This window comes from Ambystoma mexicanum, chromosome 1q (genome assembly GCF_040938575.1).
Source record: "Ambystoma mexicanum isolate Mex_15411 chromosome 1q, UKY_AmexF1_1, whole genome shotgun sequence".
Lineage (NCBI taxonomy): Eukaryota > Metazoa > Chordata > Amphibia > Caudata > Ambystomatidae > Ambystoma > Ambystoma mexicanum.
In genome coordinates this window covers 1098983946-1099008763 of record NC_090922.1, presented here as the reverse complement: position 1 = coordinate 1099008763, position 24818 = coordinate 1098983946, and the positions used below count along the sequence as shown (strand labels likewise).

At 45.6% G+C, this 24818-nt stretch overlaps 1 protein-coding gene across 3 annotated transcripts in view; it reads right to left on the bottom strand.

The window, feature by feature from the left end:
• Positions 1–24818, bottom strand: part of RPAP2 (RNA polymerase II associated protein 2) — a 1184138-nt gene that overhangs the window by 1011109 nt on the left and 148211 nt on the right. The gene's annotated exons all lie outside the window — the stretch shown is intronic.

The window sequence follows — 24818 nt, the reverse complement described above, 5'->3', positions numbered from 1 at the left end:
CTTGGCAACATTTCCATAGATTATTCGTCACGCCTTTCTAATTTGTCTGGCAAGTTCCTCCTCCCATTTTACCTCCTAGTTCAGTCTCCCTAGTTGCACCCCAGTCTCCATTCCTACAAAAAAACTGCATTTCTTCTTCTGGAAGTAACTTTGCCTGATAATGTGTCTCTAAGAGGGATCCCTAGAAGGTTTATCACCAATCAGCTTTCCTCAGTATGCTCCCATATCTGTACTCCGAAATCATGTAGGTGGATTTCGGCCAGAGACTTGTTCTCACATCCACCACCAGTTCCCCACAACATTTCATCCCCACCATGGGCTTGGAGGCAAGAGTTACAATTCAGAGCCAACTTTACACTTGGGTTGTATAGAAGAGGAACTTCAAAATAAAGACAAGGCTGTATTTTCATCAATGTGGACACTGTCTCCAATTCCTTGCGTGGACCAGTCACAATAGGGAACTTATTTCCTTGCAAATTACCTTTTGAAGAGACTGAAGACGCCAATGATCTTTCCAACGCAACCCACAGTGGCCAATCTTCGTCATTTGCTCTTTATTATTTCCCAGCCTCCAGACTTCTATAGCACGAAACAACTGAGCCAACATCAGATTACACAATTTGGACCCTCCCTTATTTTTGGAAGTTGATATTATCATCCTTGTACACAACTGTTGGTTTCCCTCCCTCCAAAAGGTAATGAACAATTACATTCCTCAGTTTTGCTGTGAAATGGTACTTCTATGGATGTAAGACTGAGTTAGCCCTATATTGATTAATACCTGCAACCTGCATGTTACAGCACAAAGACCATTACATGGTTCTCCATTGTGATGGACTGCTTTTAATTCCACCAAAAACAACTGAAATAAAGTTTGTTTTAAAATCTCCTTTACATCGATTCAGGATCTGAATTGACATGAACACAAAGTCTTTTATAGAATGTTGCTTTCTCAGTTACTATCATATTTTATACTTGCAGATCTTTTCTTCATACAATGTCTCAGTTCTGGAACTAATCCTCCTTTATCTACATTTCTGCTTGGGTTACTTTAGCTTCTAGTGGTATCATTGGCTGAGAGTTCATAATGGGCAACAGGGCAGTAACTTGCCACAAATGATGCAGGAGGTAGCCGACTGTAACCTGAGCGCTCACTCACCTGCAGCAAAAAGCTGATAGAATCAATCGATGTCAGCCTGTGTTGTGTCGAATCCTGATTTCCATTTGCATGGAATATCCTAGCCTGCGTATGTCAAATGGTCCATGTAAGACCAGGGGTATTTTGCTTCCAGCCTTTCAGTATCCATTGGCATTCAACTGCAAGCCCATTTGGTTCACATCCAGAGGTTTTACATTAATTATGTAATGATGTAACTTGGGATAGGGGATGAAGCAAGGTCTCGCAAGTCAAATGTTTTATAAAATGCATCTGTAAAGTCATCTGGTCCCTAGAATGGATTCAATTTGAGGGAGTTCATCTTCCCGAGTACTGCTTGCTTTTGTATGGATCATTCCCAACTCTTCCCTTACCTCTACAGATATAATTGGAATTTTTCTTAGCATTTAGATAAACATAATAAACAAACAATGCCAACTTCCCTCTGTTAGGCAGAATTATATGCAGTACCCTTTGGGAACACCACAAACAATTAAGACTAAAAGTTACAGAACAAATTCACCTTTAGTACAAGCCTGTACTACACAGTTAAAGTGGTAGCGATGGCTGAGCAGCCAGACCTATCTCAAGAGTAAGTGAGCAGTATCAAATAGTTATACAAAGGACAGAAATTACTATGATTCAGGCAAACACTGACTCAAGGTTTTCAAGTAAAAAAATACATTTTTATTTCACTCTTCAGTTGTATAACATTGCACTACTATAAGCAGTCTAAAAATCACACTCTTAATACACCACACCACGTACCTTAAATTCCAGGCAAGTTAAGCTCACAAATGAAGTGGGGGCACAATGGCACTCCAGCAATTTAAAAAGGGAGGGAAAGACAAAGTTATTAGAAATTAAATCAAACCAACAGGTAAGTACTCAGGGCAAGTGAACAAGAGGAACTACAGTGATACAATCAGGTAGAAAAGGCTTAAGGCCAAAGTCAATGGGTCAAAAGTCTTTTGCTCAAGATCACACAGTTCAGGGTAGTTTGTGGTAAAGTTCGTGGCATGGTTTCCGGATGAGGTTGGTTGATAGAAAAGTTAGTCCAAAGAGAAGAGAAAGACGAGCCCTCGGATCGGAGAAAGATTTCAAACACTTTCACCGCGGTTGAACGAAACGATCAACCGGATTTGCACAGTACCTTAAAACGGAGAGGAAGCTGTAGCTGAGGCGGACGTTCCTGGTAGTTCCTGCAGGCTCACAGTTCCTGAAGCGACTGTCGAACTGACAAGAAGTAGGAAGACTGGAGGGTCCTACACTACCCAAGGAAGAAACTAGCAGCAGAGCAAAGCAAAAAATAAAAGGTGCGCTCCTTAAAACCCAAGCAGGGTCTGACCTTCCTGGCTATCCGGCCCACTGTAGCTCTGTACAGCGAATTCGACCAGAAGAGGGACTCTGGCTGGCAGTTTGGGCAAACTGGTTGGTTCCACCAGCTCAAGGGAAGAAGTTTCCTGGAGGATCTTCTCTGTCGTCAGATTCTGAAGATTCGGACCTGCAGCAGGGCTTTACCGGGCGGTTCATTTGTTGTAGGGGTCCTCTTCCATCAGCTCCTCGTTGGTTCTTTCGTTCCAGTTGCGACTCTGCCTTTCCAGTCCCAGAGACCCTCTTTTTATGCAGTTTTCCCCCGTTCATACAGCCTGGCTGTCAATCACACAGCAGGGTGGCTGTCCTGGCAAAGACAGTCCCCTCAGCCAAACAAACAGGAGTGTGACTTGGGTTACCAAAGGAACCCATGGCAGGAGTCCGAAGATCCCTCCCTCACATCCTGCCTACCTAGACTTTCAGGCGCCTTAAGGAGGGCTTCTGTGCAGAAGCCTGTGAAAAGACGGCAAACAAAGGAGTCCTCCCGGTTTGGCGTGCAGAGAAAAACACGAGAAAGACTTTAACAAAAGGAAATGGTGAATAAACCCAGCAGGAGCAAAAATAAAATGTATTTGGTCAAACGGGTTTATGTTCGAGGCTAATATAATAGCCTGAAACAATGCCCTGGTTATAGAAGATAACTGCGGTAGAAAAGTTAGGGTAGTTACCACTGCCACCAGCCAAGTCTTGATGTAAAGGGAGCGAAACAATGCTCCCAGAGACAGAGAAAAAGGGATAAGAGTTAACCCTTTCCAATACTACACGTAAAATGGGGTGTACTGGGTCTGTGGTTTAAAGTGACTAAAATAAAGTTAATGGCGATTTTACCTTTTCCTGGGTGACAGTAGTCAGCCCCAGAAATTGGAGTCAGGGGGAAGTCTCAAAGACAACCCTGTGTCACTGCACTGACGGTCCTGTGTAACACACATGAACAACATGAGGCCATGGAGTAGGTGAGGCTCCAGTACTCAAGGTCACACAAAAAGTGAAAAACACACACAGCAAAACACATGTAAGAGTGGGAAAAAGGCTCAAACTCTTACCAGGTGAAAAAACAAATCATAGAAATCCAGCAAAGCTGCTGAGGGACTCATTAGGTAAGGGAAATCAGCCACTTATGAGAATTCTCCCTAACACCCTCCCTCCCCTTTCCCCATCCTTCCAATCCCTAGTCCCCACATGTGCCTCCCCCCACTGTTGCCCCCCTGTCCTCCTCATTCCGACCTTGATCCATGATTAAGCCATCTTTAATCCCTTCTCTTAAATGCAAAGTACAAAGGTCTTGAACTTTGCCATGTTCCATCTGGTGCATAGTCTATGAGCACGGTTTGTGCATTTATTCCTTCAGAGAGGGAAGTCATCCAGGAACGTTTGCAAGTCTGTGAGGAGGATGCCCAATTCCATTTCCTAAGTATGCGATTCATCACTTGTTTTTTCTTCATGCACTATTGCTCTTTCTGCTGTAACCCATTTCAAAAGGTCCTGTGCCCACTCACTGATTAGGGGGGCATTGGGGCCATTCAACATCTCGCCAGTACCAAAAGATGGGAGGCTAGCTTATTCGTATGTTTCCTCCTTTTACCCCCTGGGAGAAACCCCAATAAACACATCCTGGGGATGCATTCTAACTGTCTACCCAGTAGGCCATTGACTCTGTCCACTACACCATGCCAAAAACTATCTATTATTGGGCACTCCCAAACCATATGCCAAAACCCAGCAGAATCCCTTTTACATCTCGGGCATGTGTCTGTGTGGTCTTTATTTATCATGTTTAGTTTTTTTCAGGGGTTGGGGGGCAGGGGGTAATGTAAACACAGTCCAGAGTATTGAATTGATCAAACGTAAAACAAGCATTTCTTGATACCTTGCTAACTCGCGAGCAGATTTTATTCCACAGCTTATTCTTAATTGCCTCCCCATATCCCTCTCCCATTTTTCCTTAACCTTCAATTGGGGTAACTTGACACTATCCTGTAATGCTGTGTATAGTCATGTTATTGCATGTCTTTTGGTCCCTGTGGCTAGCATATATTGAAGAACTGGAGTGGTCTGGGATTCTTCGGGTCTGGAGCTCCATTTGTTCGCCAATGTCTTGACTAATCGTGCAAAATTTAGGAACCATCCTTCAGGCACCTGGAATTTCCATGCCCTTACTATAAAGAGTAACAATTCCTCCCTCCCCCTCAAATAAGTCTCCTACCCTCTGGAACCCTACTTGAGCACATCTGGCAACACCAATGTCCCCTATCATAGCCGCTATCTTGGGATCTGCTCTTAAAGGCATAAGTGGGCTAAAACCCTACCCCAGTTTTAGTTTGTTTTTCATTCTCTGCTATATCTGCTGGACAGTTCGTGTAATGCAGGTTGTCTGAAACCGTCCCACCTCCCTCGATAACGATTCCATCACTGTATGATATTGCAGGGGTTTTCCCAGTAGTAAACTGCCTGCCCCTGCATCCCTGACATCCTTTCTGGGTGCATGTTGTGTGAGAAACCTGAAGCTGTCTCACCCGCTAGTCCCCGGGGATCTGTCATCCAGGTGGCCAGGACACAGCCATCGCTATTGGATCCAGTTCCTGGGGGTAGACCAGTAGGGGAGGATCACCTGAATGAGGTGTCTTCAGGGAGTGGAAGTGGGACACCGAATGATGAGACGCAGTATCCCCTTCCCTGTAACACCTTTTCCCCATCCTACCAAGTACGATACCTAGAAGCTCAAATCACCCCTACCCCCGCCCCCCTTTCCTGACATGAAAATTTTCTCATGGACAGTTCATTGTGAGCGACAACGGACATGTCCCAACACAAGGGTCAGCTAGAGTCAGGCAACTACTGATAATTACACACACCTGACTTCTATCACACTTCCCCACACGGATAAACGGCGGAGCACGAAAGCACACTCTGAGCAAGGCAAAACGCACGAGGAAGCAGCAGTTTGGAGATGGCGGTTTAACACGAGGAGAAAGGCAGCAAGACCAGAAAGGGTTGCAAGGAGGGAATTGCCCTTGGCCTTTTCAGAGAAATAAAACTGCTACTTTTATGAGCCCTAGAGAATAAGAAACATAACAATTAAAGCTGCAGAAAAATGCATTGTGTGTCGAAGGTACCCAGGGTTCTCCTGCATCGATAGCCCAAGGTAGGGAGGAGCGATTGCCGCTGTGGTACTGTCCTTGGCTCTTACAACAAAGCTATTCCAGTAAAGTCAGCACAGCCGGTGAGTCGGGGAGACCGATAGCAGACTGGTCTGTGTTAGAACCAAGGTTGCAAGCGGTAATATTGTATGAAGAAATCTGCAAAGAACAGAGTGTAAGGCGTATGTGATGAACAATGCAAATATAATTGAATATCAAAGGAGTGATTGAACTTTTGAAACCAAGGTAGATGCCATATACAGAGTGGTCCGGCGCCACGTGGGTGCTCATTTGAAGGACTTTGTTCGGCATCCAACTGAGAGTGTAATATTGTGAACTGTGAAATCGAAGTGATCCTGCAACAGGTCAGCCCAAGCCTGTGCAGTGCACATGCGAAAGTCTTCGATTGCTAATATGATCTGCAATTGGTCTGAGCCCGGCTGAGGGAGACTAATTGTGTAAAAGAGATCTGTGCCCGGCTGAGGTGGATCCGGGGTGAACCATGAGTCACCTGAGAAAATATATTCTATAATAATTGGAAAGAAGATGTGAACCCAGAAGAGGGGGATCCAAACTAAAGATTGTGGTAGAACAGGGATCTGAACCCGGCTGAGGGGGATGCAGGGTGAAGAGTGAATCGCCCTACTTGAATACTTAGAAGGGAACTTTTTCGTTTGTTTGATACATTAGGCGCTGTGGATCAAGAGACTTTTGATAACTTAAAAGACTTGCGCATAGAAGGCCCTGATGCGTCTAATAGAACTGCGTCCTCATGCTGAGGAAGCCCAGGAGTGTGCAATGCGAGAGTGAACCGCCTTGTTCTGTGCTGAAAACATGGGGCAGGGAGGCCAACGGCCTGAACATCCAGACTTATCATTTTGTGAACACTTCTTTCTTTTCCATGAACATTACCCCACACTATTCGTAACTTCGCGCTAAGGATTGGCAATAGGTTTTTTAGTATAGGCCCTTTTATTTTGACGAGACTCCACTAGGACTGCATTATTATTATTTTGATGGTCGTAGCTTGCTACCATCTTAGATTTAGGTTTAGATAGGCGTTTAACAGCCCCTTGATACAGTTCAATAAAACACCCTTGAACTGTGGTCACTTGTGTCTGTCTTACTTTGATATTTAACTCAAAGTCTGGGAGTGTGAGAGCCCCATCCTGGTACCTTCTCTGGAGTGTTTTTTATGGACACCTTACACCTTCCCCCGGCCTATGGGTACTCTGATAATTTGCTGTCAACCAATTTGAAAAACGGAGGTGTAATCATTTACGGAATATGGGTAAACAGGTATATCAACCTAGGTAGTAGTAACAATTTACAGAGCGCTAATTTACTCATTAGCGATAGGAGTTGTTTCTTCCAAAATTCAATGCTATTCTCTAGACCCGTTAGTGCCCTACCAACGTTATATTGAAAGGTGTCCGTCGCTGTGTGGTGGACCTGTATGCCCAAGTATCTGAAGGAGCCATTTTCACATTGTACGTCCATCTCCAGTGCATCCATACATGTCTGTCCCTTAAGGGTCCCCAATGGAAAGATTACCGACTTCTCTGTATTGATGTTATAGCCAGATAAGGTACCTATGCGTTCCATCCTTTCTAACATAATGATGGAAATGTAACCTTAGTAAACCTAAATAGTTTCTGCTTTGGGGTGATCAGATGACTGTAGCTCTGATGGTACAGCATAAAAGATTCTAAAGTCTCAGCCTCTCAGTATGATAGGATGCTCTGCTCTAATAATTAATTAACATAACGCTGATTTAAGTGCCGGTGTTTGAAAGTCCAGAAGCCCATATTTTGTATTCGATTTCACTTAAAGATTTGCTGATAGACTTTGAGGACATCATACTCAGGTTTGCTGATTAGAAGCACATTAAGTCTCCCCCAGGTTTTAGAGAGTGTGCTGCTCAAGCACTGTCAGCTAAGCTTCGCAGCTTGATGACATTTTTCTTGTTCTTGCCATCTCAGCTTATTTAAGCAGGGAGAGATGCTCAACACTTTACCACTAAACTTCAAGGGATTCCTGGTCATCATGCTCATGCAGTGGATGAATTCCACAGCTAGCCAGAAGAAAACGGTCTAAGGTGTTTCAGGGACATAGGACGTTGCTCAAGTTACCTTCCAAAGAAGGTAAACGCTCTGGTCTGCCACTTAGAAGCTGAATCACAAAAACAGGTAAGTGCAACTGGACCCATCCCAGTCATTCCCTATTGTAATGGAGGGGTGAATAGCAAATGGTCAGCATTAATGAAAACAGAGAGGGTGTTGGATCTGGAGCAGGTGGCATGTGCCAACGGAGGATGTGATGTCATGTGGTGGATGTGGAATAAATAAGTGAAAGAGGTCAAGCATGGTTCCGAGGGTACAAGGAAACTTCATGAACATTGACAAAGGCTGAAGAGCCAATTTAATGCCAGATAGGTCTTCACCCATGTGGTGGTGTGTCAAAGAGTAGAAGGAGGACCCAGTTGTAAGGGCGACAGGAGGGGTGACAAAGACTCCCTCATATGATGGGTTATGAGTTTGTGTTTACTTCAATTCATGTGGAGGTGGCACCCTCCATTTGCAACAGGGCAGTGGGGAAAAGTACTGACAATAATGAAAGCAGAGTGGATTCTAAGGTTCTTGTGTTCAGGATGGTCAGATGGGAGAATATGCCAACAGACTTGGTGGGAGCTCTATGCGAGGCAAGTTTCAGGTCAAGGTATAGGTGAGTGAGTCTGGGGATTGGAAAGAAAACCACAGGTTCCGGTCCTCTGGTGGACATTACCTTGGAGATTGCAAGTCTGAAGAGTGGGGGAGAGTCAACAAAGTCAGGGCTTGGCACAGAAGCACCTCGCATGGGGTCATAACTGGCACAACAGTAGTGTACATATTCTGAAACAATACACTTTAGACAATGGGGAAGGGATTTCTTTCAATGAAAAGGTCTCAATACCCCTAGTCAAAATATAAAGCTCTTGGGGACCAACACTGGTACTTGAACCCTCAGGGCGCTCACAAAAAAAGGCTTTCTTGAAAACATTTTCCCCAGCAATATTTTGCCTCACTGATGGTAGAAAAGAAAAGGGCAGGTTGTGATACTCTTTGGGGGAAATGGGGGTATTTCGATTTGTAGAAAATGTCGGTGGTACCTGGGGATTGAGGGGTTTCATGGAAACCAGCCCGTTATAATCTGTCTACGGATGCAACTCTTCAAGTGATCGTGGATATTGCACTGGGGCATGTATGGATATGAAGCAATTTCAACCAGAATGTTTCAGCAAGCCTAGACACTGAAGATCAGAGGTCAAGCAACGAGTGACTAACTTGGCCCAGGACTGCCTGCTAGATAGCATTAAGTGCATGGGCTTGATAGACATATGGAGGCGAGCACAACCAAGTGAGAGGGACTACACCTACTCTTGCATTGCATGACCATAGCTTCTATTCATGAAAACATTATCATCTATGGTCCAAGGATTGTCAGAAAAGCTGAAATATAGATTACAACCATCGCAGACCATAAACTAAAACCACTAGGAATCATGCTCTCCCAGAAGGAACTGAGCCCTAATTATTAGTGGGCGAACCTAGTTATATTAAGGGACCCAATCCTCGAAAAGAAAGTAGCGATTAAAGAATTCTTGGCAATGACAAAAATTAGTATACTTGAGGTGTGGCGAGAGGGAAAATCCTATGTGAGAGCGAAAGTTAAAAACTAGGATGTGAAAGTTTAAACTAGGATGAGGAACCGAAAGAGGAATAAGTTGTTGATGGAACTGGAGAAGCAAAAAAAAGTTAACAAGTCTGTTATGGTCTATAGGAAGCTTGGTATTATTAGGGGACAACAAAGGCAGTTGCCCACAGTGCTTGATTACACTCTACATAAAAAAGAGCAGAAATAGGATGTGGAACGCCCTTCACTTGGGCTGGATGGGCAGGTTGAACTCCATTAAGATTGCCATTAACTGCCAAGAGTACGGTTCTGTTCATGTCTCTTCCAGTAGTGTCCCTAAAAGAAATTCTTGTGGAAGTTAAATTCACTTTCCTTATATTCCTGTGGAAGGGTAAAAGGGTAAGAATCATGTGCTGGCTGCCCACCTCAGAATATTACACTACCATTTCAGGCTGTCGGAAGATAGTGTGATGGGTCAGAAATGTGAGGCGGACAACTTTGTGAAGGTTTTTAAAAAGATGCAATTTTATTAACTCAAAAGGTTGGATGAACATCACATTATCCCTATCCTAAAGAGGATTTCCCTGCCTAAAATAAACTAAAGGAAACACTCTAACAAAAGGTTTCTGTGCCTCACACTTATTTACACTCCAACTCAATAAGGAAATATTTGGCAATTCAACAACAACAATTCACTTCACAATAGCTTTTTATTATAACCTGGGTAAACTCCTCTTCCCCAGATTCAAGCAGCCTTTTGTTTAACTGTTCAAACAGGATAAGGAAATCTGGTGTCATAACAAAAAGGTCTACTCCAAGTCTCTTTTAATACAACTTGACAACACAAAGTTCCAATTTGGATTCCAAAGGTTATTCACAATTGCTTAACAAAGCTTTCCTCTTTCCACTTGTAGTCAAGGTCTTGAGACAGCTTCTTGTCATAAACAGTGAATATTTCAGAGCTTTTTTAGTTTCAAAACAAATATCTTTGTCAGGATATTTTGGCACCGCTTTTTTATGTATTTTTTATTTTTTTTATACAGTTTATTACAAACGTTTTAAAAAAAAGAAAAAAACATCATATTTGAACCAACACGAGAAAAAAGATCAATTACAAGTAAAACAAGAATAAAAATCATCTACAAATTAAACAGTAAACTACTCCAGTATTCCAAGGAACTCAGTCCTTCATAGATTCCTCAAATGTAATAGTTTTTTATGCAGGAGTAAAACATCAGAGTTCCCATGCGTTCATCCCCAGGGCACACAAGGTCCAAACCCTGGTTTATTGCATTGTGAATTAGCTTTTCAATACTTTCATGATTGTAGAGCGTCTTTGGCACCACTTTTAGTTTCAGTGCTACTTCACAAAAACACGTCAGTGATTTGTCAAGTACTTTTTCATATGTTTTACCCCACCACAGTACAACAACATTCACGTGGCTTACTCTCATGCCAGGTTTACCACTATTACCATTCTCTGTTCTGGTGTACTGTGTGAGAATCCAGAAGGTGTCTCACCCACTAGCCCCCAGGGATCTGTCATCCAGGTGGCCAGGACACGGCCATCATTTTTGGATCCAGTTCCTGGGGGTGCACCAGTGTGGGAGGATCACCTGGGTGAAGGGTTTTAGGGGAGTGGGACACCGGATGGTAAGACACGGTATCCCCTTCCCTGTAACAACTTTACTCCATCCTACCAGGTAGGATATTTAGGAACTCTACCCCGCCCCCTTTTACAACACAAACTTCCACACGGACAGCCCGCTATGAGAGAAAGCAGACTAACATCCAAGCAGTATACCGGACGTGTCCCAATGCAACAGTCAGGCGAGGTCAGGCAATTACTGACCATCACACACACCTGACACCTGGCTTCCATTAAGCTTCCCCACACGGATAAAAGGCGGAGCACAGGAGCACACTGTGAGCGAGGCAAAGCGCACAAAGAAACAGCCGTTTCGAGACGGCAGCTGAACGAGAGAAGGAAGATGGCAAAACAGAATCACCAGGAGGGAAGTTCCTTTGACATTTTCGACAAGGAACCATAACTTTCCAGAAACCTTGAGAATAGAAAGCTTAAGACCAGGAAACCAGGCTGAAGAATCCTCCATTGTGTGTCAGAGATACCCTGGGTCCTACCGCCTCAATAATCAAGGCGGAGAGAAACGCCAGCTGCCGTGGTACCGTCCTTGGCTCCAAGAACAAAGCAGCATCAGTGAAATCAGCACAGCCAGTTAGAGGCCGAACCGATACAAGACCGGTCTGTGTTGAAGCCAAGGTTGCAAGCAGCAACATTGTATGGCAAGCGCTGGAATGAACATTGGTAAAAGGCGTGTGATAAGAGACGCAAGTAAAGTTGAACTGCTGATGAGTGTTGAACTTTAAAAGTAAGATACAATACCTTTGACAGAGTGGTCCGGCACCGCTTGGGTGCCCAATCGAAGGTCTTTGTAAGGTATGAAGCTGAGAAGTGGCAAAAGCAAAAGTGAGGAAAAGGTTATATCAAGAAGAGAAAGAGTAATTGGAATCGAAGTGGTCCTGCGACGGGTCGAGCAAAATCCCACGCAGTCGAAAGTCTTGGATTTTGATGTAGTAGAGAAAGTTTGGAAAAGTAGAGAAAGTTTGGAAAAGTAGATAAATTTGGTCCGAGCCCGACAGAGGGAGACCAACTGAAGGTTTTGTGTTAAAGTGGGTCTGAGCTCGGCGGGAGACCAATTGAAGATTTTGTGTTAAAGTGGGTCTGAGCCCGGCAGAGGGGACCAGGGGTGAACAGTAAATCACCGGTGAAGTTGCATATGTGAAATCCAAAGAAGAAATTAACTTTGTTTGTCGTGTTGCATCCGGCCCTCTGAAATAAGAGACTTTGAATGGCAAAGAGACTTTGGCAGAAAAGGCCTGATGTTAAGGTTTTGAACTGCATCCTCATGCTAGAGAAGCCAGAGAGTGTGGTAAGCTTGAGTGTGCTGCCTTGTCTCATGCCGAAAACATGGGGAAGGGACGCCAACGGCTTGAATATCCCGACACATAATTTCTTGAACACTTTTCTTTTGCATAACATTGTTTCCCACATTATTTGTATTTAGAAGGAAGGATTGGCAATAGGTCTATTAGTATAGGCCCTTTTATTTTGACAGACTCGACTAGGACTGCTTTATTATTATTTGATGGCCGTAGCTTGCTCCCATCTTTAGATTTAGGATTAGATAGGCGCTTTTCAAACCCAACTGAAGTTCAATAAACACCCTTGAACCGTGACCACTTGTGTCTGTCTTACTGTTTGATTCCATGCCTTCCTTACAACTCCCTTGCCAGAACAACACCAATTGTTACAAAGGTTCTTGCACCTGGTATCCTCTTCTTCCAGTCAAGACAACTAATGCAGTTCTCTGTTTGAGTATACTCTCTGGTCCGCACAGAACAAATTGGCACAAAGTTTTATGGTCTGGTATACTCCCTTGACAACCCAAACTACTGCTTCTAAGTACGTCTGTGGTAAAGAAGTACTTAGAAGTACTAACTGCCAGGAGATATTTGTCCTGCCCTGACCGTCAAGGAGTGCGGACACAATTGGTCCCGGTGATCACTAAATTTATAAATGCATCCGTTAGGGAAAGTTCTGTCCTGGCAATAATTAAACAGGCCTGGATCTCCCCATTGATAAAAAAAATCTACCTTGGATGCAAATGTGCCAGGGAAATATCAACCGATCACCAACGCCCCTTTTCCTCTCAGGATTCTGTATAAAATAGCCCAACAACTAATAGAAGAGTTTTTATGTCAATTTCACATCTTAGGACATAAACAATCTGGCTTCAGCTGCGCACAGTACAGAGTGTACCCTTTTAGACCTTAAATCCAACATGTTAAACATCTTTGATAAGGGTGACACATCACTGCTGGTTCTGTTAGATCTTTCCGCTGCGTTTGATCTTGTTGATCACTTTATCCTTGTGGATAGACTCTGTAGCACAGCGCACTACACAGTGGAGGCGGCACAATGAGAACACTCATTCTTATCTGGGTGTAAGGCCAGAGTGCTTTCAAGACGTTTGTGAAGAGGAGATCCTGATTTCTTGTGAGGTGCCCCAGGGAGCCTGCGTGCCCCCCCCACTATTTAATATCTTTATACGCCCCTTATTTGACCAACTGGATGCCGCTGGCATTGTTTATGCAAACTACGCAGATGACAGGCAGTGCCTTGTGCCACGGTCAGGTAATTACGATCTTGACATCGCCTCCTTAAATAGAACTTACAGACTGATCCAAACGTGGATGCTGGAGAATAAGCTAGCAGTTAACAAAGCCACAACAGAACTCATGGTGTTGCGTCCTGGACCCCAAATTAAGAAAGTAGGACAAACATATGAACAATTTGATGTGGCTGGGAGACCAATTCAAACGCAACCCAAATTAAAAAACGTTGGCGTTGTCCTGGTTCAGAACCTGACAATGAGGGCTCGGGCAAACAGCCTGGTGGCAGTCACTTCATATCATCTGAAGATGATTGCACAAGTACGGCCGTTCATGAAGGTTAACAATTGTGCCATGGTGAAAATCACCATTATAGGATCAAGACTCGACTATTGTGCCAGTATCCGGTTGGGCATTTCCAGCGGGGTTCTATCTTGGCTCCAGATCATCCAGAACAATGCAGTGCATATAGTAGAAGGTCTTCTCAGAATGGATCAGTGTCCACTGTTCGCAGAGCCTTACATTGGCTCGACGTGAGAAAGCGCATTCTGTTTCGGGCCTATTGCATCTCCCATTGTTGCATTTAGGAGCAAGGTCCCGATTATTTGGCTAAACATCTTACTTGGCTTCTGGCCTGCAGATTCCTCCGGTCTAACAACACTTGCTTGCTTGTAATCCCACAAGCTAAATTGTCCTGCATTGCTCGTGGGTCTTTTCCACATGCAGCTCCTGTACTATGGAATGCTCTTTCTCCTGATTTATGTGCATGTGCAACATTTCTGTAATTTAAAAGGAAGCTGAAAACCAGGCTTTTCTGCTGACCTACTTCTTGTCACGAGTACAAAGGTCTCTGAATGACTCGATCTCTGTGTTTGAGTGTTTGTCCTGTTCTAGCGCCATTATGCCTACGGACTTCTGTATCGCGCTTGATAAATAAATTAAATACAAACAAATAAGGGTCAACTTCAAAAGTATTAGTAATGTCTTCTGCTTCACACAATTAGGTTTATGAAGTTCTTTAAGGGAAACAAGAATCACACGGGTGCTATTCACTACACCTATGTGTTTGCCATACACAAGACAGGCAATGCTCTCCCTTCCTGAACCTTTTATCAGAAGGGCAGCAAACCTGCCACTCTTGTTCCACTTTGGTATTATTAAACAAAAGCTGATAATAACAGTTTTTTTCCTTCACACTTCTGTGGCAATATATGTTTAAATCATCTTAACATCCTCCACACATGGGCAGTATTCTTTACAAAACATTTAAACGCTCAACGATCTTCTTTTGGCTTGGGTAACACTGGTTGTTTATCAATTGCCTTAATATGAGTCTCTGTTGGCTTTGGCAACAGTGGTTTTGCGTTCTCTTTTTGATGGATTGCTCTTCATGTGCTTGACTTCTACTTCTACTGTAACACAATATATGACAGTGACAGCCTTCAATTTGGATGTTTAAGTTCTTATTATGCCAACTACTGGTATGCGTCACAATTGTTAACTTCTGTTATGTGCGTTAGGTATTCAAAAGGGGATCTGGACCCAGCCAGTGGGCAGGCACAGAGTGCTCCAGAGTCTGTGGAGAATCCGATGGGATTTCCCCCAGGAACCTGGTCTGGGACCCTTCTCATGTGGCATGGGGAAGGCAGGCGCTCTCTGATCCCGACCCTGGGTGTGATGTACTGCAGGAAGATCACATGGGGGGAGGGAAATCCGGCCAGAAGGCCTGGGAGGAACCCTTTCTTAACTTTCCCCATAACCCTGCCCTTCTGATGGCCTTTTGCCAACTAAAAGAAGTGGAAAAACCTAATTCCCAAAAAAATGACTACATGTCCCAGAATCCCTCAGGGACTATGATGAAAAAGATGGCTGAAGAGACAAGCAGAGATGAAGGACAGGTAAGCAGGCTTAATAGCCTTTACCAGGGTCAGGCAATTAACACTAAGGGCCTGCACCTGAAGGCAATTGTCCCACCTGAAAGGCATAAAAGGATGTAGCAGGAAGGAGCAATGCTGGTGCTCTTCTGGGGTTCACATCTTGTTCTGGCGCTTTCTTTCCTCAAGGGCTCTTCTAACTCTTCTAAGTGACAGGCCAGTTACAAGGTCCTGCACTCCAGAAGCCAAGAACACGGGCATAGATATGTCCATGGAAGTTAAGATAGGCTAAACCCTGGGGCTGGAGACACCTATTATGCAGCCTGTTGCCACGAGCAGTGAGAAGCTCCTCATACAATCACCTTCTATTGCCCCTAGGAGTGACAATAGGTTTTCAGACGTTTTGGCACTAAGTGCTAAAAGGAGACAGAAGCTCCAGCAGGAACACCTCTCCTTCTCTAAACGTATGATAAAAAATCTTGTATGCCCCCTCCCTTTTACGCCCAAGCTCACACCTTTAAAGGCAGCTTACCCTCGCGATCACGAAGTGAGAGATAGGATTCATTCTCTGAATAAGGAATCTAATAACCATGAATACTCCATCCCGTAGGGCGACCAAGATGAACTAACTTTGTAAACCTTAAAAGGGATGCAGTCAGGGGTATCCCCTGCAGCAAATACAGACACAGGGTTTGCGGATTCCAAAATATCAGTTACGTGGCAACACCTAAAGGCACAGATGTTGCGCGACCTTGCGGATTTCTGTAAAATGGAGGATTTCCAGGGATGGGTGGCATAGGTGGGCCTATTCATGTCCATGCCACTCTTACCACATTTACAAAAGTTTATTCAAACTGAACCAGAACCTGAAGGCATATAAAAATCCACTCAAACTTGTCCTGACTTTTATGGTGTCCACCAGGGTTGTCAGACAGACCCAAAGCGAAAATGAGTGGGCACCACAATATTAATCTCTTTTAAACAAAAAAGTGTAGATTAAATCCGAAAAACTGTTTCAAAATTAATTCAGGAGTGATCAGGAGCTGACTGAAGAGTCTGGAGACACCCTGACTCAAAAAAATCTATGTAGCAAAAGGCTGGGTAACCGTACCAAGCCACACAATCGCTCTCTGTTTGTACCCAACTAGGGATATGAAAGTTCATAGTTTGTAGGACGCAGGTGTAACTTTTCTTATATTCAAGTATATTATGAATAAACCAAAATTTAAATAAAATCAATCTACGCCATGATTTTTCATCTTAAAAGTATTTATCCATGAAGTTTATCTTCAAATAGAAGTCACTAATTATGTCTGAGTGAGGAAGCAGTCAACACATCCATCAAGTGAGACTCAATTGCCAATGCATTTCGGAGTTTCCTCCTTCATCAGGGCAAATCTTACATAATACAATTAGATCATTAGTGTAACACAAGCATAAAGTAAACAATCAAATTATAGAATAGAGGTTATAAAACATACCATGTTCATAATGTTTCCAAATGTCATCAAAGCACGAAGTCCAAAAGGAAAAAATAATAATGATAAAAAAGTTAGTTGGGAGTAGATGATTGCGGTTTAGAAGCAAAAATTGATTCTTTATGAAAATTACCTGTGTAATAGTTGACCGTGTTGAAAACAGGATGGAATCCTGATGTGTGCTGTGAAAGCGTATCAAATCAGCGAAGCTGCCTTGTGAAACTTGTGCAGGCGGCGGGTTGCGCCACAACAATGTGTATTCTATATTGTAAAAAATGAGAGAGTTCCGTGTTAGAGCTCCAAGGCAGTATGTAGTTGACAAATGTAATGCTCAAAATACTATGCAATCTGTATGGGACCCCACCTCACAGCGGGGACAGCTTCTGTCTCTATCCAGCTGCTTGCGGTGCGCGTACGGCGAGTACGTGGCTTTCCTGTGTAACCGTTGGCATGGCAACAGAACTACTTAGAAGCACGTAGCCGCGTCATGTTACAACAAACACGGCGCGGACTACTGTGAAGGTATATGAGGGTTGCAGAAAGTAAACTACCTAATTGACATGAGGAAAGTGTAAATAAATGAACGGAAGTAGTGCCAGCTGGATACTACTTTTTTAACTAACTTTTTTATCATTATTATTTACTTTGTGCTTTGATGACATTTCACAACATTATGAAAATGGTATGTTTTATAACCTCTGTTCTATACTTTGATTGTTTACTTTATGCTTGTGTTACACTAATGATATAATTGTATTATGTAAGATTCGCCCTGATGAAGGAGGAAACTCCGAAATGCATTGGCAATTGAGTCTAACTTGATGGATATGTTGACTGCTTCCTCACTAAGACATAATTAGTGACTTTTATTCGAAGATAAACTTCATGGATAAATACTTTTAAGATGAAAAATCATGGCGTAGATTGATACTCTCATATCCATATGGGTACAAATAGAGAGCGATTGTGTGGCTTGGTACGGTTACCCAGCCTTTTGTCAGACAGACCCCACAGAACTGCCCCCTGCAGTCTTATCTATGCAGATAATGTCTGTCATGCCTGCTCCTCATCTGGAGCGCGATCCACTACGGGAGGTCGCCCATTTGGTGGGCCATAAATCACGCCAATCACCTGCCAAAATGAGCGCAGTGTCGAATGTTAAAACCAAGCAGGTAGACTCCAAGATGGCCGCCGACACCAGGTAGACGTTTGTCGACGGCGCTCCGAAACCACTGTGCCTGATATCGGCCCCATCACCCCAATCAGGCGCCAGGGAAGCCAAAAATAGGAAAAAAGAGCCCCACTCGGGGGTGAGGGGGAAGCGCGTTAGGAGTCACCTCGGAAGTGAGCTCCAAGGTTTTTGCTTTTGGCACTGATCGAACGGAAACCGGGAGAAGCAGAGGCTCAGCCCGGAATCCTGAGGAAGGATCCACAGCCTGCCGCGAGGACGGGGCAACCGGAACAGATAGCCAAAGACCGGGCTACTTCAGAGTGAGCGTCAGTTGGGAAGCGACTCGCCGACTCTTACCGGCAAGTACCGCCGTGGTCGGGGGAGGAGGAAACCCAAAGAGGTGAGCGGCCCAACAGCGACAACCACCCCTGGGTGCCAGAGACGAGGACCGGATGGGCTGGGACTCGCTGTGCGCTCCCGATCACCCACTGTGCAGTGCAAGATGCCACGGAGGGAGTGCGGACGGACCCGGCTGCAAGGTGAGGCCCAGGGGAAGTGTGTGAATGGGGACCTGGAGCCTCCCAGGTCCGGGGCCAGCGAGGTAAGCCCGGGTGTCTGGAAGGTGCGGGAGGCCCCGGGTCTGCTCCCCCTAGCTCATAACAGGGGCAAGGCAAACCTAGCGAGAAGTTGCATCCCAGGGGGCACCCCCCCATGAAGAAAGTCATACGGGCGGCCACTAGCCCAGGGGATCACTGGAATCCAATCCTCTCCCGCACACGGAGCGGGGCCACCACACGATCAAGCCCCAACGGGGGAAAAAGAGCGGCCGAACAGCCGGTTCGGAAACCAGACACCCCCAATAACGTGCCCGGAGGGTGCGAGCCGTGCCTCTCAGGCGGACTCGCCTTCTCTCCAACACCCGACTACCACAGCTACCGGCCAAAGAGGGACATACCAGAGTCCTAGGAATCAGGACTGGACTCCCTGGAATCAAGCACCGGAGGCGCCCATAAAGGTATCCGCAGGGTACAAAGGCATAAAGGAGGGACAGGTGAGGCAAATTGCATATTGAAAGTGGGTGAACTAAGTGGAGCACTGACAACAAATTCCAAAAGGAACTCGGAGGAAGAGGAAGACAGAACCCCCCGGCCCGATAAAAGCTGACACAATTACGCTAATTACAAGCAATCAAGAGCCCATCGCACCAGATCCAGAAGAAAGGCTCAGAGGGAAATCAAGGCCGAGGCCCAAATCTTGCATGCACCGATAACTGACAAACGGCTTTACACCAGGCCTTGCTAGTATGGCTGCCAAAAACAAGAGCAGAACGAACAAGGGTGGAATGCCTCAGGGAGACACCTCTGGCCCCCTTATTACAATGTGGGTGAACAAAGACACCAGTGAAGAGCGCAGGGATCAACAAGAAGGGGCCCTGAGCCAAGATCAGGCGGCCGAGCCAGGGCCGGCAGCACAAATCTCTCGCTAAGATCTACACGGAGAGATGCTCTCCATGCAAAACACGTTGGCAAGAACTTTCCAAGACCAGTCTCAACTAATGAGATCAGATATAAACCAGGCCTTGGCGGACATCAAGCAGGAGGTGGGCCAGTTGGGGGAGAGAACTGACATCTTAGAAAAAGGCCTACAAGAGGTGGGCAGAGAAACAATGGAGAATAGCGAAGCAATTGAAAGATTAGACACGGCAACGCAAAATCTAGAAATCAGTATGGAAGAACTGGAAAACCGGTCCCGAAGGATTAACATTAGGGTGGAGATGTTGCCGGAAACGGCGTCAGACAGAGACTTAAAGGAGACAATTCAGGAACTGCACGCGGATCTGCTGGGGGAAGCCACCCCAGACAAAACAGAGCTGGACAGGGTACATAGAGTTGGCCGTCTCAGCAAGAACCAGAACAGCAAACCTAGGGATGTCCTAACGGCCTTTGCGAGGTATGCACAGAAAGAGGCTGTTCTGAGGGCAGCTAGACAGAAAGAACTGATATTGTATAAAAACCAACGGATCAGGCTGTATCAAGACCTGTCCAGCAAGAACCTACTAAAGTGCCGTCAGATGAGCCCAGTGACTGCAAAACTTAAAGAACAAAGGACCAAATATAAATGGACCTTCCCGTTTGGCCTACTTTTTGAGTGGGATGGTATGCAGAGGAGAATAACTTGTTGCAAAGAAATTACCGATGGCAGGAAGGGAAACGAGGCCTAGGCCATGGGAATGGTCAGTGGTGGGCGAGGGGAGAAGGAGACCTGCACCACGGGGCCCTGCCGGAAAGGAAAGGGGCAAAGAAACAGCTTAGAAAAAGAGGGCAGAGACCGAAGTCGAATAGCCCGGGGCAAGTATGGGTAAGATGGGATGGTGGACAGAAAGCGGTATAAAGAGGAATGGGGGGGAGTGGAGTGAACATCTTGGGACCGAAGAGGGCGAAGATGCCTGAGAGGAGAGGGGAGGCGGGAAGTCCCAAGAATGGGGTCTTCAGGTTCAGGGGGAGGGGTTGAGGGAGGGACGGGGGGGAAAGGTGTCTACAGGGATAAGGGTGGGCAAGGTCATCCAGAGCCAGAACCCGAAGGCAGGACGGTGGAGGCAGGAGAACAGTCATGGGGGTCATACGGAGAGGGGGAAGGAGAGACACCCATATTCAAGTGGATAACCCATAACGTTAGGGGACTGAACTCCCCCACTGAAGAAGAAAATGTTGGAGCTCTTCACTAAAAGAGGAAAACCACATTTCCTGGGGCTACAAGACATGCACTTACTTCCCAGGGATCAGTACCGGCTTAGGCTTCAGGGATTTGACCAGATGCTCCACGCAGCAGGGGTGACAAAATCAGGGGGGGTGGCCTTAGCTATCAAGAGCACAGTAAATTTCAGGATTGAGGAGACCATAAAGGGATAAAGAGGGCAGATATATAATAGTAAAAGGCAAAGTGGAAGAGGGGATATACACAATAGCGGTCATCTATGCACCCAACTCAGGACAGGAGGCCTTTCTGCGGGGCGTTTTGGGAAAAATAGAGGAGCAGTCACAGGGACAGATAGTTATAATGGGAGACTTTAATATAGCTTGGGACAGAGCTAGAGACAGATTGGGCAATAAAAGCTCGGGAGGGGGAGCCGTGGCCTCGCCAGAGCTGAGGGAGAGAATGTCCGACATGGGACCAAGGGATGTGTGGAGGGAACTCAAAGGAAATGCAGAGGGTTACACCTTTCTCTCCGAAGTTCATGGAACGCAATCACGGATAGATTATATTTAGATCTCATATGACTTAGTGGGTAGGGTCAAGGGGATAGAGATTGGCCCCATGGGAATTGCAGACCATAACATATTAACAATGCAACTAGAATTGGGGAACGGGAGGAGGGCGGCCTGGGGATGGGAATACCCAGATTACCTAATGAGGGACCCTGTCCTTAAGAAGGAATTGGAGGGAAAGAAGGGGCATTTATTTTTTAGAATAATAAGAGAGGGGAAACAGGGGATGATACCAGATGGGACGCGCTTAAGGCGACTATGAGGGGAGAAATCATAGCAGCTAAGGCACACAGGAAAAAAAAAGCTGCAGACTTTGGAGAAACAGCTGGAGGCAGAAGTAGAAGAGGCAAGGGAAAAGGTGGCAAAGACACCCAACAGAAACAATCAGAGGGAATACAGAAGGGCAATAGGTCAACAAGGGCTACTGCGGACTAAAAAGGCAGAGGGGGCCCTTCTTTATGTACGGCAGAAATACTACCCGAAGGCAAATAAGGCGGATGCCCTGCTAGCGCATCTCATTATGGGGGGGCTCAGTCGAGAAACGCAATCACGGCCCTAAAAACTGAGGCTGGTGAGAGAATTACACAAATCGAGGACATTCAGGAAAGCCTGGTCAAATTCTACGAGCCACTATATCCATCACAGGTCCCCCAGTCCCAAATACAGGAGGAGTTCCTAGAAAAGATAGAGTTACAGGGAATAAACAGGGAAGCCCAGAACACCTTACACCAAGAGATAACAGAGGATGAGGTGAGGGGGGTCATAGTAAAGCTGCCCATGGGCAAAGCTCCAGGCCCTGACAGCTACACAGCATCATTTTATAAAACCTTTGCGGGGATACTGGTACCACAATTGACTCACCTCTTTAACACCTTCAAAGACAAAGGCCAAATAGCTACCTCAATGAAAGAAGCCAAAATTACTTTAATATTGAAACCAGGCAAGGACCCTGAGGAAAGATCGTTTTACAGACCCATAACGCCCATTAAGATCGTTTTACAGACCCATAGCGCCCATTAATATAGATGCTAAAATATACACTAAAATCCTGGTCAACAGATTGGAGGGGCACCTGCCAGACCTAACACATCAGAACCAGGCAGGCTTTATAAAAGGCAGCAAATGGCAGATAACATAAGGAGGGTGGCACACATTGTAGAAAAAGTAAACAAAACAAACACCCCAGCGGTCCTATTATCATTGGATGCAGAAAAAGCATTCGACCGGGTTGAATGGTCGCTCCTCTTTAAGACTATGGAAAAGATGGGGCTAGGAGGCACTTACTTGCAGATGGTGAAGGCGAATTACGAGGGCCCCCAAGCGCGGATAGTAGTAAACGGTATAACATCACGACCATTTATGCTACAATGAGGAACAAAACAGGGTTGTCCCGTATCCCCTCTTTTGTATGCACTATACTTGGAACCCCTACTCCAGGCCATAAGAGAAGCAGAGGAGATCCGGGGAATTCCATTCGCAGGCAGACAACATAAGGTGCCGGCATTCGCAGATGACATGCTGCTTACCCTCACTTACCCCTCTGTCTCGAGCAGGGCAAGCATGGCTCTGCTGGAGGAATACGGGCAGGCGTCGGGTCTAAGTATTAACATGGGGAAATCCAAACTACTGAACCTGATACTGGGGATAGAGGAAAGGGAACATCTAAAAGGAACGACACCATTCGCCTGGTGACCAGGGGGGGATCACGTTTCTGGGGGTAAAGACAACACCAGTACTTACAGGATGGTACGCAGCAAACTATCCTCCTCTGATAAGGGGCATTAAAAAGGATCTCATGAAGTGGCGGAACCTCCGAATATCGTGGCTTGGGAGGATGGCAGCTATAAAAATGGTGGTACTCCCAAGGCTGCTTTACTTATTCCAGGCCATCCCCCAAGTGGTCCCGGGGTGCTTCTTTAAGGAGCTTCAAACCATAACAAGTGAGTTTATATGGGAAGACAAAAGCGCAAGAGTAAGCAGGCAACAGCTTACAGCACCAAGGAGAGAGGGGGGACAGGCTCTTCCTAATTTTAAACAATATTATGAAGCATCCCAATTAAGGGTAATTAGGGAATGGCTCCACGAGGGGGAAGAAAAGCATTGGGTAATAATGGATAGGGCAGTAACAAAGCACGACCTAAGAGAGGTCTTGTGGCTACCAAAGCATCATCGACCAAAACACACGTAAAAGAGCTCTATTACTAAATTAGTCGCGGATAACTGGGACAGGTTGGTGAAACTAAGGGAGATCACAACGTTTCCTTCACCTTTTACACCCCTATTTAACAACAAGGAGTTCACACCGGGGCTGGAGAGGGGAGCGTTCAAGAAATGGCAAGAGGGGGGCTGCCAGAGGATGCGAGACATGTTTATTGGGGAGGAGGTTAGTGCTTTTATGGAGTGTAAAAGGGATTTTGCATTAGGAGAGGGGGAGAGGATGAGGTACTTTCAATTGCGCCACTGGCTCCTACACCCTGTGAACAAAGGAGCGGCCACCAGACCAATAACCCCCTTCGGGAAATACTTAGTAACGAACAATGGCTCCAGAAGGCTAATTTCTCAGTTGTACAAAATATTGGATGGGGCAACGCAGAGGCAAGCCTGGGCCTACATGGGGAGGTGGGAACAAATACTGGGAAGGGACATGGACAAGAGGGAATGGGAGAAACTGTGGAGGAAAATTCCTAAATTAGCGAGATCCTCCCAAACGCAGGAAGTCTGGTACAAAATGTTGTATGGGTGGCACTATACGCCAGCCCGCCTACACAGAATGTAACCTGGATTGTCGGGGTCTTGCTGGAGAGCCTGTGAGAAAGAAGGCACAGCAGAGCATATATGGTGGAAATGCCCAAAAATAGAACCACTTTGGAAGAAAATTCAGCAAGAGCAAGAACAGGCATTCGGTGCAGGGGGGAGCAGGGCCCAGAAATTGATTCTACTGGGCCTCAGGAACGAGGAAGACATAAGGGAACCAAGAGCCAGAGAAAGAGTGTGGGAGATGGTTGCAATGGAATGGCCATCATATGCCATGAACAACACATTAAAGAATTTTGCAAGTGAATCGGGGGGGGTTGGGGGGGAGTCTTAACATTCTCAGGGACGATTACAGGATCGGATGGCAACCGCAACGCCTTAGACTTTTGGATCTACACTGAGCCCCCGGAGGCGGACCAGTTACAAATGGAAGGGGAAAGCATGAGTTGGCACCGAGGGGGAGGAAGGGGGAGTTGGGAATGTATTGTTTGTTAAGAAATTCTAATAAAAAGAAGTTTTAAAAAAAACAAGCAGGTGACTCCGGCCAGTTTGTACGCAAGGAAATCGCAGATGCCTAACATCGAGAATGTGATTACCAAAACCTTTGTTATGGATCAAAGGAACTTTGTGATTACCAACATCAAAAAACTTAATGGTAAAGAGTGGAGAGAAACACTGAGAAATAAGGTGGTCGCCTGGTTACGGCAAAGGACAGGCCCTGGCGTGGTCAGAAGGTCTGACC